Here is a 13,831-nt window from a genome sequence, read left to right on the forward strand (position 1 = left end):
TATTGTCTCCAGATTGGGTGCGGTTTCAAACTCAGTTCTATTGAAGTAAATAGAGCTTATTTGCAAACCACACCTGACCTGGAGACAAGAGAGAGGGAAAAGGGGCCATGTTTTTGTAGCACTGGATAACCCCTTTAACTTTTCCATAGTTAGCCAAACTTCCGGCAGCAGGAGTGACTGGACACATGGTTGAAGAGACATCATGGCATCTTTACAATTGAGAGGGAGGTTGACTACTTCTGTGAAGGCCATTAGTTTATTGCAGTTTGGCTTCTCAATATATACCTTAGTTTCCTACTTGGTATGTAGCGATCTGTGTTTTTTCCCCTATCCATTATTTAAAAAACTTAAAAAGCGTTGTTTTAGTCCATACAATAAAATTATAATAAGAAGCACAAAATGCAGAATAAATAATCAAGCTCCTAAGAGCTTTTAGTAACCTATTTCCACACAGTGCCACAATAATACATTGCCAGAAGATTAAAGCGAATGTACCAGTAGTACATCGCTTTGTGATTTTTTTTTTAAATGAATAGACTGGTGCCAGCACGGGGAGCATGAAACACTGGAGGCCAGTCCCCAGTGTGACGAACCCCCCTCCCCTCTGTGATGTGGCTCCATTAGAACCAATGGAGCTGTTTCACAGAGGGGAGATCATCACACAGAGGCCTGCAGCGCCCGTCTCCAGTGCTTAAGGACCGGCTGGTGTTTGGTTAACAGACCGTGGCCGTGCGCAGGAACTGGACCACCGCTTGCCGGTGCAAGTCTATCCATATAAAAAAACCACAAAGCGATGTACTACTGGTACATTCGCTTCAACTTGATGATGTTCTTGCTCATTAAAAAAAAAAAATTGGATAAAAAAAATCTTAATAGCTTATAGAAATCACATTTATTAAAGAGATATTATTAATTATATATAAATATATACATATAAACAAGTGTACAGAGAAAATTAATATAACATTTCATTATATTAAAGTTAATCTATGTTTCTTTTATTAAGGCTGTGTTCACACATGAGGGAGATTTATCAAACATGGTGTAAAGTGAAACTGGCTCTGTTGCCCCTAGCAACCAATCAGATTCCACTTTTCATTCCTCACAGACTCTTTGGAAAATGATAGGTTGCTAGGGGTAACTGAGACAGTTTCACTTTACACCATGTTTGACAAATCTGCCCCATAGTGTTTAATTTTGCAGCAAATTTTGCTATCATGGTAAAATAGAGCTAATCAACACTAATTAAACGCCATGTGCGAACATAGCCATAGGGTGGTGGTGGGGGGGGGGGGGCATGAAAATCGAACATTGCTTTTGAATTGTGGTTCCAGAGAGAAATGTTTAAGAACAAACTAATAAAGCCGGCATGGACAAAAATAATGGTTCCCTTACAAAAGATTGAAAATAGATTTACCATAGGGGCATTTTACACTTATAAGGGGAGATTTATCAAACATGGTGTAAAGTAGAACTGGCTCAGTTGCCCCTAGCAACCAGATTCCACCTTTAATTTTCCAAAGAGTCTGTGAGGAATGAATGGTGGAATCTGACTGGTTGCTAGGGGCAACTGAGCCAGTTTCACTTTACACCATGTTTGATAAATCTCCCCAATGGTGTGTTAACACAGACTGATTTTTGAAGCCAAACCTAGGAACAGACCATAAACAGAGTCATAAAGGAAAGACTGAGATTTCTCCTTTTTTCAATATTATTCCTGGCTTTGGCTTAAAAAATCTGTCAAAATCTGATAAATCTGTCTGTGTAAACACACCGCAGGTGTCTTCATGCTGGTAATCAGTCCGTCAGCCTATATATGGGGTGAAAAGTCACTATGTGCTGTTTGGTATCATGCTGTGTACCACACTGAACATGGACAAAATAAAGCTAAGGAGAGAGATAAGAGAGAAAATTATATGTTAGAGGGAAAAACTATAAGACCATCCCCAAACAGCTTGATGTTCCTGTGACTACAGTTGCACATATCATTCAGGTGTTTAATCTCTTCATGACCAAAGGTTAATAATGCATGGATGTCCAGGTCACATTAAGGGTGCCTTCACATCTAGCGACTCGCAGCGTGAATTACGCTGCGAGTTGGGTAGGTCTGAACGACCGCTGCGTGTATGTAATTCTGCCGGCCCCTTAACCCCTTCAGCTCCCGCCCGGCTTCCACTCCGTGTATACATTACCTCTCCTCGCTGCACGGGTCCCGGCGTACTGCTCTCCCGCCCGGCCAATCAGTGGCTGCGGCAGGGCAACACACTGATTGGCCGGGCGGGAGAGCAGTACACAGAGACCCGTGCAGCGAGGACAGGTATACAGCGGAGTGGCAGCCGGGCGGGAGCTGAAGGGCTTAAGGGGCCAGCAGAATTACATACACGCTGCATGTATGTAATGAAAGTGATCTGCCAGGACCTGACAGACTCACAGCATAATTTACGTTGCGAGTCGCTAGGTGTGAAGGCACCCTTAAGCAATGTTCCTCCTCCCCTTCTGAGAGTCCTAATGCTTTTATTTTGTCACTTACAGGGCAACATTTTTAGCGCCATGATTAAGGATGGTCCGAACCTGCTGAGGTTCGGGTTCGTATGAACCCGAACGCTCGTCATCAGATTCCCGCTGTCTGCCCGCTCCATGCAGTGGGTGGATACAGCGGGAGGACCGCCTGGAAAACTTGGATACAGCCTATGGCTATATGCCAGTTTTCCAGGCGGTCTCCCCGCTGTATCCACCCTCTCCACGTAGCGGGCAGACAGCGGGAATCATTGCCGAGAGTTCGGGTTTATACGAACCCGAACCTCGACAGGTTCGGACCATCCCTAGCCATGATCTAGTTGTTATTGGTATCATATTGGTGTAAAAGGATTTTTTTTCTCATATATAATTAAAGGGGGGGGGGGCACCAATCCTGGTATTTTTTCTGTTTTTGTTCATTGTGTTCACCTTGGGGGAACAATATTGTTATATTTTAATAGATCGAACAAATCTGCATGCTGTGATATATGATATGCTTATTTTTTTTTTGTATACGGGAAAAAGGGTCATTTAAAGGGGGTTGGTCACTTTATAGTAAAATAGTTCAGTATACAGTATTAGTAAGTGTCCTCACTGCACTTACTGACAGCAGCTCCTTGTGTACCTCATAGAGCTAATATCAGACTCCCCTCCTCCAGGCTGTGCTGCCTTACTCTGTGGTGTTTCTGTCCATAAGATGGCCGACATCAAGGAGCATGTGACCATGCCCCACCCCCTGCGTCCACCACTTAGTCTGTATATGCCTATGGTGGACACTGAAGAGGCGGGTCACATGCTCCTCCATGTCGGCCATCTTTTTGACAAAACCACCACAGAGTAAGGCAGCACAGCCTGGAGGAGGGAAGCCTGATTTGTTTTTATGAGGTACACAGGGAGCTGCTGCCAGTATATACAGTGAGTATAGATATTGTATACTGAACTATTCTACTATAAAGTGGCCAACCCCTTTAATCTTTTAATGGGGAGGATTTAAAAAAAAAAAAAATGTTTTTACACTCCCAGGGGTCTTTACTTGTCACCAATTCCCTTAAATGCCATGATCACTATATATATATATATATATATATATATATATATATATATATACATACACCGGGCTCCTAGGACACTAAAGTCCCACTTTACAGTCAGAAACGTATATACATGTTTCTACTGCACAGGAAATTATCAGTAGGAGGGTATAAACCCACACACCGTATACACAGCGTATTTACTGCTGCGATACGCAGCGAATACGCAGCAAAAACGCAACAAATACGCAGCAAAAACGCAGCATTAAATTTTCACCATCAAACTGCTGCGTATTTGCTGCGTATACGGTGTGTGGGTTTGTACCCAGAACGTATATATATGTATTGTGGATGTGAAGGGGTTAATGAAAAAAATTACAGCACTATGTATATTACAAAAGCATCATGTACATACCTGTTGTGATGCTGTGTGATCTGGCATCTTCCATAAGAATGTTCTTTATCCCAGGCTTATAGTGTCACAGTGGTGGGTCTGTGACACTGTCAGCTCCCACTCTGCTCTCTGGCCACTGCTGTGTCAGGCTGCCCCCTACGTCCTCCTGTATGAATGACAGTCGGAAGAGGTGAGCAGCTGCCTGAAGACACAGTGGCTAGAGAGCGGAGTGGGAGCTAACAGCGTTACAGATCCACCTCTGTGACACGGTCAGCCCAGGACAAAAGAAGTTTTTATGGAAATGCCTCATCACACAGTACCGCATGCATGCAATGTATGTATGCAATGACCTCGTGATAGGCATTTGGAAACTGACAGCACAAATATGTGCATATCTGTGCTATCAGTTTCCCTTAAAGGTGCGGTGCAAGAGTAAATTTTATTTCAAATTGGATAGTTAATATGAATGGTAACCAAAGAGCCCAGAACAACTTCCAAAGAGATTAGAGCTGAACTCCAAGGTCAAGGTAAATCAGGGTCAGATTGAACCATCTGTCACTGTCTTTGCCAAAGTTTGCTTTCAAACTTCAAAATCATTGAAAGTGAGACTAGAGTTTGCCAAAATGCATACTGACAAGCCACAAAGCCTCTGGGAGACAAAACCGGAGCTGTTTGGCGAGTCCCATCAGACACAAAAAAGAAGCATACAAAGAAAGTACATTGTACCTGGTGTAAACCATAGAGGCGGCTTAGGAATGTTCTGGGGCCGCTCTGCAGCATCTAGCACAGGGTCTTGAATCCGCGCAGGGAACAAATACTCACTTTTGTCCAAGTTTAGTTTGTTTCTGTATAACCATAATTCTGATTTTCATTTATTGATTTTTAGTCAATTAAATGTATTATTACTTTTGTCAGTTTCAATTAATTTCAGTGACCATTGTGGGTTTTTCTTTCGTTAAGAAACAATTTTGTCCATGTGTGTACTTTCTGTATTATCTCCATGTTTTAGCATTTTTAGCTTCCAAATTCTATGTAATTTTTAATTATTTTTATAGTACAAAATTCTTTACATTGAAAAGATAACATGGTTTCTGCAGCTGAACAAAGAGCGTGCTGTATACTGGGAGAAAGTTACCATTTGCTGATTTTTCAATCCTTTATGCTAGTTTCATATGTGCAACATGTATCATATTGTCACAAAATGTATGATTTTTTTCCCATGGCTTTTTTGTAGTATTGTTTTTATGCCACCTATAGTGCGATGCAGTTGTTCAGCAATATTCTTTATATAATAAAGAAGTGTAAAAAAAATAAATCCCACAATATAAACTGTTCGGGTACAAACCCACACACCGTATACACAGCAGATACGCAACAAATACGCAGCAAATACGCAGCAGATTTGTTGGTACAGATTTGATGCTGTGTTCAGTTATTTAGATATAATCTGCTGCGTTTTTGCTGCGTATTTGCTGCGTGTTTGCTGCGTATTTGCTGCGTATCGCAGCAGTAAATACGCTGCTTATACGGTGTGTGGGTTTATACCCTTTATGGGGGAAAAGTAAAAAAAAAAAAAAAAAAAAAAAAAAAAAAATTAAGCAAATGCTTGATATATTTATTAACTCTATAGATGCTGTGTTCATTTCTGTCAGTCTTTTTTTCAACCTAAATCAGGAGCGGAACTGACAGGGCAAACTTAGGGTATGTTAACACTAGGGAATACGCACAGAGATTTCAAGAGGAGGCTACGTAGGGGAATCCGCTTGAAGTCTCTGCGCATATTCCACAGTGTAAACATACCCTTATAATAAGACAGACCAATAGACTGGCAGAAATTCTGTGTGAACATAGCCTAAAGCCCCTATTACATGGGGCGATATTGAGGCGCAAATGAACGCTGTCAGCTGGGAGGGCTGCCCGGGTGATCACTAAATCGTCCGGGCAGCCCATAGAAGACAACAGCGGTCTGCTGCTGCTGCTTCTATTCCACAGGGCGAAGGCAGCATATCGCTGCTATCTTAAAGGGGTATACCGGGCCGGGGGGTATTTTGGAGGATCGCCGGAGAGGGGATGGAAATTGAAGCCGGAGGTCACTCCAGCGCCTCGGCCGCTGAATGGTAGAGCTGCCTTGAGACGTCACGTCTCATGCTGCAGCTCTGACCAGGAAGCAGCCGCAGAACGGGAGTACCGGGCGGCACGATCCAGGCACCACGATCCAGGCACCGGCACTGGAACGGGGGAGATAAGTGACCTCCGGCTTCAATTCCCCCACCCCCTCCCCGGCGATCCTCCAAAATACCCCCCGGCCCAGAATACCCCTTTAAAGGGGAACTATAAGGATTACACAGTTAGACAATTGTGAGGCTAAGCAATGATTATAAATGGAGGGGGGTGGTAGCCAAGTTACATGGTAACAACTAACAGCATGGGCGTCCATGCCAACTAGGGAGCAGGTGAGACACATCTAACCTGTGGTTTGCAATGAAGCTCCATTCACTTCAATACAACCTGCACCCACACTGGAGACAAGAGTGGTTGCTGTCTCTGAAAGAAAGTGGCTATGTTTTTTTAATGCTGGATAACCCTTTTAAGATTGCCAGATTAAGGGTATATTCACACGAACAGACTCGCAGCGGCTGGGCACACTGATTGGCCGGACGGGAGAGCAGGACGCCGGACCCGTGCAGAGAGGACAGGTAATGTATGCTTAGAGCGGGGGAGCCGGGCGGGAGCAGAAGGGGTTAAGGGCGGTAGAATTACATACTCGCTGCGGTCGTTCAGACAGTGGGAATCAGAAGCAGAGAGTTCAGGTTCATACAAAGCCGAACCTCGGCCGGTTCGCTCATCCCTAGTCATCAGCAATCCACAAAAAAAATAAAATAAATTGTCCATAGTGTATCTGTAATCCATAGTTTTTGTGAACGTTGCGTAACAATGGGACCTAAATTTGTCCGTAACTGCAGATATACAATTACGGACCAACCTATGGAACGTGTGAATGAAGCCTTAGAAGTCTACACCATCCCTGAGCTGGAGTAGATTTCACCAATTTCTAGCATAAATGATGTCGATCCAAAAAGACCATACCGCTTGCCACCAAGCCCACCTAATTTTTTAAATAGTGGTATTTACGCACAAATGCTACCTGCACAAAAATGCTAGAAAACTAGTATACAGCCTTCATCAAATGCCATCCGTAAACTACAGCAAAATGCTTAAACAAGTGCCGCAATGGCTTTTTATTGAGTTCACCATAGAACCAAATGCCATTAGCTCTATGCTCCCTCCAGGGGTGTCTGCAGGTAGCAAGCATTTTTTTTTATTCTATGTCTACGCATGGGGTTTAGGAACTTTATTAGAAAAAAATTAAGCTCTTTACCAATTTATTAAAGGGGATATCCAAAGAGCAAAAAAGGTCCTGGCTTTTCAGCTCTAAGACTAAAGGCCCTATTCCATGGAACGATTATCGTCCCGTATCGTCCGTATTCGTCCCGTGGAATAGAGTGCAACGATCAGCTGACATCGTTCATGTCGGCTGATCGTTGCAGTCGCTTGTTTTTCAACATGTTGAAAAACAAGCGACTAATATAGCAGCGATCTGCTGCCGTCGCTCTGTTGAATAGGACCGTCGGCAGCAGACGCTGCTATATCCTATGGGCTGCCCGGACGATCAGCGATCACCCGGGCAGCCCACCCGCAGCTCCCCTCCCGCACTCACCCGCTCGCTGAAGCCGCGTTGAATAGCGGCGGCAGCGTGCGGGGAATGAGGAGCAAATGAGCGCTCGTTTGCTCCTCTAAACGACCCGTGTAATAGACCCTTAAGAGCATGTTGTAGGCGCTCCGGAGAGGTGGGGGCAACCCACCTCCCATCTCCTGCTCCCAAGGGACATCTCCTTTCCAATGGGAGTAGGAGGTGGATCTCTCCAGGGGTCCCATCATATGGTAAAGGGAGAAAAGTTAATAAATGCAAGAGGTCACAATAATGCCTGTGCAGCCAATTTTATACTATAAAATGTATACTGATACTCAGAAGGGCAACCTACCACATCTCCCCAATCCCACTTTAGGTACCCACCCTGCTATTTTGGACACCAAGAAGGGCATTATTACTCTTTACAGGTTCTGTAAAAGTGCAGAGCCTAAGATGGTTGCCTGGCAGATTCGGCCAATTCCCATATTTTTTTTCTCCACGCATCCAGCTCAGCCCAGCAAAACACTGATATGAGAAGACATCACCGATGAGTCAATGGGTGTAACTGCACTGTAATCTCCTGTAGGGTTTATGATAGCAGTCATGGGGTGTGGTATTACAAAGAAAACTGGGTCTACTCGGATGCATTGTGTTAAATAAAAACATTCTCCATGTACTGCTTTGTTTGATAACCTGTTGCCCCTGGTAACGGCCCATCAGGCATCCACTTTCTTCACTCATGCTCAGTTCAATCCCAGTCACATGATCTGTCTGATTAGTACTGACAGTTGGTTTTCAAATCTCATGCAGCAAGGGGGATTGTGGGAAAGTGTCTTCACTGTTGCCTGGTAACAGCAGGGTCCGATTTCAGAGAGGAAACCAGGAAGTAATCAGATACAATTATCAAATTCTTGTGCCATGTAACAACAGTATTTAATAAATATTACATTGGTTTGTCACTTCAACAGGTAGAATGTTACAGGCAAAAACACAGAAATAGCAGTTTAGATAACATTATTTAACATTTATAGCCATGTAACCAAATCTTCCTCTATGACACAGCTCAAAAGACTGGAAGCAATCTGTTCCACGATAGCAATTAAGGAGCTTTCAAGGATTCCTGGAAAAAAATAAAAAAATAAAAGTTATCCTTTTGTTACTATAGCATCCAGTATTATATTAGTCTGTACTTGAGCTAGTCTGTTCAGCAACATGATGTACTGGTAAGTTACGATGAGCAATATTAGCGCACCATGCCATACTGGTAAGTCATGACGATTTCATGGGCTCAGAGCATATGGATTCCCCGTCAGGAGTGGCTGTCAATTAGAGAAGTCAGTACTGGCTGTGGCATCTATACAGTAAGCAGGGGAGGGGCTGTCAACCATCTGCACCCCCACAGTAACCGGAGGCCAAATCATGGCCTCCAGGTCTGCCTGGCTGTCAGTATAAGGCCCAATGAATCTCAATGGCCCCGTTCACATGTCAGTACATGTGTTCCGGGCCGTGATCTGTGATTGCGGAGCACTACAGAGGCACATAAATAAAACAATTGCAGGACGTACCACGTACGTGTGAATGAGGCCTTATACTCCCAAGATAAACGAAGGAGACTGCACTCCCAAAGGGAATTCACTTTTTAATCACACCAGTGCAATGTTTCAGCTCAAAGTGTAGTCTTTCTCAAGCAGTGATACTGCTGTAGAGGATGATGGCAGGGGGACACTGAGGGACACAGGGCACTGGAGGGACATCCCTCTTCTGCCAACATCCTCTCCAGCCCACACAGCTCTGGGAGTCGGGTTGTGACATCACCATGATATCCAGGAAGTGACATCACCATTTTATCCAGGAAGTGACATCACCATGTTATCCAGGAAGTGAGGCCTTGATGCAGTAGTAAATGCAAGGAAAAAGCACTTTATAAGCATGTCCTGTAATAAGTGTATATTGGTGATTTGTATAACTTTTCAGGGGCAATACAATACTTCAATAAAAAAAAAAAAAAAAATTGCCGGACTTCTCCTTTAATGGTGTTAGGTGGAAAGGGCCATACACATTTTACAGGGCTTTATGGTCCTGCACTACATTTACAGAACCACACAAACATACTTTGGATGGTGACTGATGTATAAGAAAGGCATAGCAACATACCAACATCTTCTCCAGCTCTTCTATGTCTTCTTTATCTGCCAGTATGCTGAAAATTAAAGCCATACTGTAAAAAACAGGATAATTTACCACAGAATTCACTAAACATGAGTGGATTATTAGATAGAGGGAATAAGCCCCTGGGTCTATGGAGGTCATCAGTCGCTGCTCATTGCCGCTTGCTTGACCCGGCAGGGGCTCACATCTGGTGTAATCAAAACGATTCTTTCATATCTGAAAAGCATATAAAAAACAACAACAGCATCCAAAACTAGTGCAAATCTTCAAGCAGGTTATTCAGTAGCAAAGAACATAACTAGAGAGAAGTGAATTTACAGAAGGAACGAAGAGTAGCCCTTAGTTCCTACCAGCTTTCTGCTCATTTCGGCTTCACTTCTACTGTACATTTGCTCATCCCTAAACATAACAGCAATGCTTTGACCTATCGGGGTCTTTTTCATTTTTAGAAAAAGACCCCGCTTGTTCAAAACGCTGCTGTTATGTACTTGGCTACTAAATAGAGATGAGCGAACCTCGAGTATGCTCGAGTCCATCCGAACCCGATCGCTCGGTATTTGATTAGCAGTGGCTGCTGAACCTGGATAAAGCTCTAAGGTTGTCTGGAAAACATGGATACAGCCAATGACTATATCCATGTTTTCCATATAGCCTTAGGGCTTTATTCAAGTTCAGCAGCCACCGCTAATCAAATGCCAAAAGTTCGGGTTCGGATGGACTCGAGCATGCACTAGGTTCACTCATCTCTACTACTAAATAAAACTGGATTTCTGGATGCTGTTGGCCTTTTCTTCTGCGACTTTACTAGGCCTTTAGGTGTGCATCCTCCTTCTACTTTGTATAAATTACAGTAATGTTAAATGTCTTGTTCCCTTCAGTGTCTTATTACCAGATATGCTCCAAACTAACAGCCACTGGGTCACTGAGCATCAGGTAGTTCTGTCTCTCTTTAGCACATGGTAGCTCAGGCATTAGGGTATGTGCACTGCTTGCTCACATCTCCGCCTGTGCCATAGCCTCCATTCTATAATAACTAGAGATGAGCGAACCTGGAGCATGCTTGAGTCGATCCAAACCCGAACTTTCAGCATTTGATTAGCTTGGGCTGCTGAAGTTGGATAAAGCCCTAAGGCTATGTGGAAAACATGGATATAGTCATTGGCTGTATCCATGTTTTCCAGACAACCTTAGAGCTTTATCCAAGTTCAGCAGCCCCAGCTAATCAAATACCGAACGTTCGGGTTCGGATCGACTCGAACCCGAACCCAGTTCGCTCATCTCTAATAACAATCAAGTGCTCCTTAGGGGCCTATTCCACGGAGCGATAATCAGCCCGATTCATATCATCGGCTGATCGTTTATTTAGGTGCAAACCTAAAATCATCGGGCACCGACCGCGCATCGCTGCATGGAATATCGATGTGCGGTCGTTGCCTGATGATTTCAAAAGCACCATACATTACCTAGCATGTTGCAGGTCTTCTCCTGCGCTCCTTCTTCCTCCCGGTCCCGCACGCAGCAGCAGCTTTGGTGCAGCCTGTCTGAGCTGACAGACCACTCTGCCAATCACTGTCCAGGACCGCCGCGGCCAGTGATTGGCGGAGCAGTCTGTCAGCTCAGACAGGCCGCACCGAAGCTCCTGCTGCTGCATGCGGGATCGGGAGAAAGAAGGAGCGCAGGAGAAGCCCTGCAACATGTTTAGGTGTTTAAACAAGGGCTGCAAAGACATTGGTAACAATGTCCCAGCAGCCCTCGCTAAACGATTAACGGGCCTGGGAATAGGCCCAGTAAACGAGCGCCAATCCAGCAGATGTGCGCTTGTTTACATTATTGATCGGGCCCCGATCGGCCTGTGGAACAGGACCCTGACCTCTCTCTGTATCTCCGCAGTGATGCCTTATTGCTCTAAGACTCCCGCCAGGCTCCTGGATCTTCTTCTCCAGCGACGTCATGACTTGGCTGATGGTTTCAGTGATTACTGTGTTTTGTTGGTCGATTTGCTATTGCCCCAACTAGCCAGAATCCTACTCCACACTGACGAGGGGCAAATACCCCGAAACGGCTGTCTGTGGATAGAAGCCTGCCTTGACAAGCCCTTGTCATGATCGCTACACTCATACCTTGAGTTAGACATTGACAAGAAGGGGCCACCCTGGTATTTCCCTATTTATGTTCCAATACGTGCAACCGAGTGGGACTTAAGGGGCTTTTTATCAGGGTGGTGTGGTGCTCTCCCCATCATGGAGGCACCCCGTGGCAACAGGCTAGAGATATCTGGCTATCCCGTGTTTTGAGACTCGCAACCCAGACTCCACGGACTCCTGTTTTGCATATTTGGCTGATGGATTGCCTGCTCGGCCAGTCAGTCATCAGAGCAGGACACCGCAGCAGTCACTCACTGGCTGAACAGGGAATCCATCAACTGGGTCGGGTAAGGCTGGCATTCACATGGAAACTCTTTGAATCACCATGGCACTGTAGTGACAGAGACGATTCAAAGAGTTTCCCCGCTCCCGGCACAATCCATTGCATTCCTTCCCCGTCCGTGAGGTCCACAAGTTTGCGGATGTGTGAATGTAGCCTAACTGCGACCACGCGGCAACTGGTGGAGAATATTAGTCATGGGGCCTATAACACGTCTCTGCCGAGGCACAGGGAGAGGTAACAGGCACATGTTTATTATGACCCAAAAAATTGCCCCTTACTCTGTATAGTTCACATTATTCATTCACCATTTGCTGCATTTACAACACAGAGCACTGTCCACAACATGTTTCACTATTTAAAGGGGAATCCCGGCTGTCACTATGTTCCCCTGCACTCAGCCTGTATAAGTGACGTCTCATCAGTCAGTGTCAACTACGTCACCATAGCAACCACAGGAGCGCAGCATGCCGGAAGGAATAGAGAGCTCGCAGGACACGTGATCCAGGACACACGCCACACTTCTCACCTCTCCAGGTTGTCGTTGATGTTGCGCACATTGGTACATATCGCACGCGTCACTGCGGTCAGCTTCCCCAGCGCCTCACACAGCACCCGCGTCCTTCCTCCCTGAGCCGCGGTCGCATTCACCAGCAGCCCGGAGCCCCGGCGCCCAGCGGCAGCCCGGTTATCGTCCATGGCTGTGCCACTCGCACTGCGCGCCACGCCGGTCATTGGATGGTACAGGCCACGTGACCGTTTGCGACACGCCCCGTAAACAGCGCGCACGTTTGGACGTTTCTCGGCTGCTGTGCGATCGCTGACCGCTGTGAAACGCGCAGTGTGTACAGATGGCAGATTTATCATCGCTGTCCACCAGAGCGCTCTAGTAAATATAAAGCTGCTCTGGGGGAGGAAGGCAGCCCTCCTGTTACTCTATAGGTTCCTTATGTGACATATATGGGGACAAAACTGGTGATTTATATACAACTAAGTCTAAGTAATGTGGTGTAAGTCATTAGGCTTTCCCTGTATTTGCAGGATATAGACTTAAAGGGCAACTCCTGTGATATTTTTCCCTGATAGTTAAAACACCCTTAAAATTACCCTTCCGCCCCCCTTTCCTATCATCCCCGCCCCCCCCCCCCCACTTCTTTATTAAAACACATATGTTTCTGATCCCTGTCGACCACTGGTGGAGCCCGATGACATCTTCACAGCGGCGGCCCAACTGTGGGACATCAGCAGATGACTGACAGCTTGCTCAGCTCTGATTGGCTGAGCAAACTGTCAGTCATCTGACGCTGCTGAAGAAGTAGGAAGTGCTGGAGAGAAGAAGATGCAGACGGGAGCTCAGGGGATGTACGATTGGCGTGAAATTGGAATGAAGACTGACCCAGGAGTGAAGGTGAGTATAGAAACAGCATTTGCCGTTGTTTTGTATTTTTTACTTTATGCCGGAGGAGATCGGCTACCCACAATGCAATTTCAGGAAGCTAATCCCTCATACTCACCACCCCTGGCCTCTCCTCTGTCTCCATGCTGTGCTGGCTCTGAAATTGCTGATGGTTGCCTTCAGCAGCCTGTAGCAATCGAGTCAAGATA

This window comes from Dendropsophus ebraccatus, chromosome 5, assembly GCF_027789765.1.
Source record: "Dendropsophus ebraccatus isolate aDenEbr1 chromosome 5, aDenEbr1.pat, whole genome shotgun sequence".
Classification (NCBI taxonomy): Eukaryota; Metazoa; Chordata; class Amphibia; order Anura; family Hylidae; genus Dendropsophus; species Dendropsophus ebraccatus.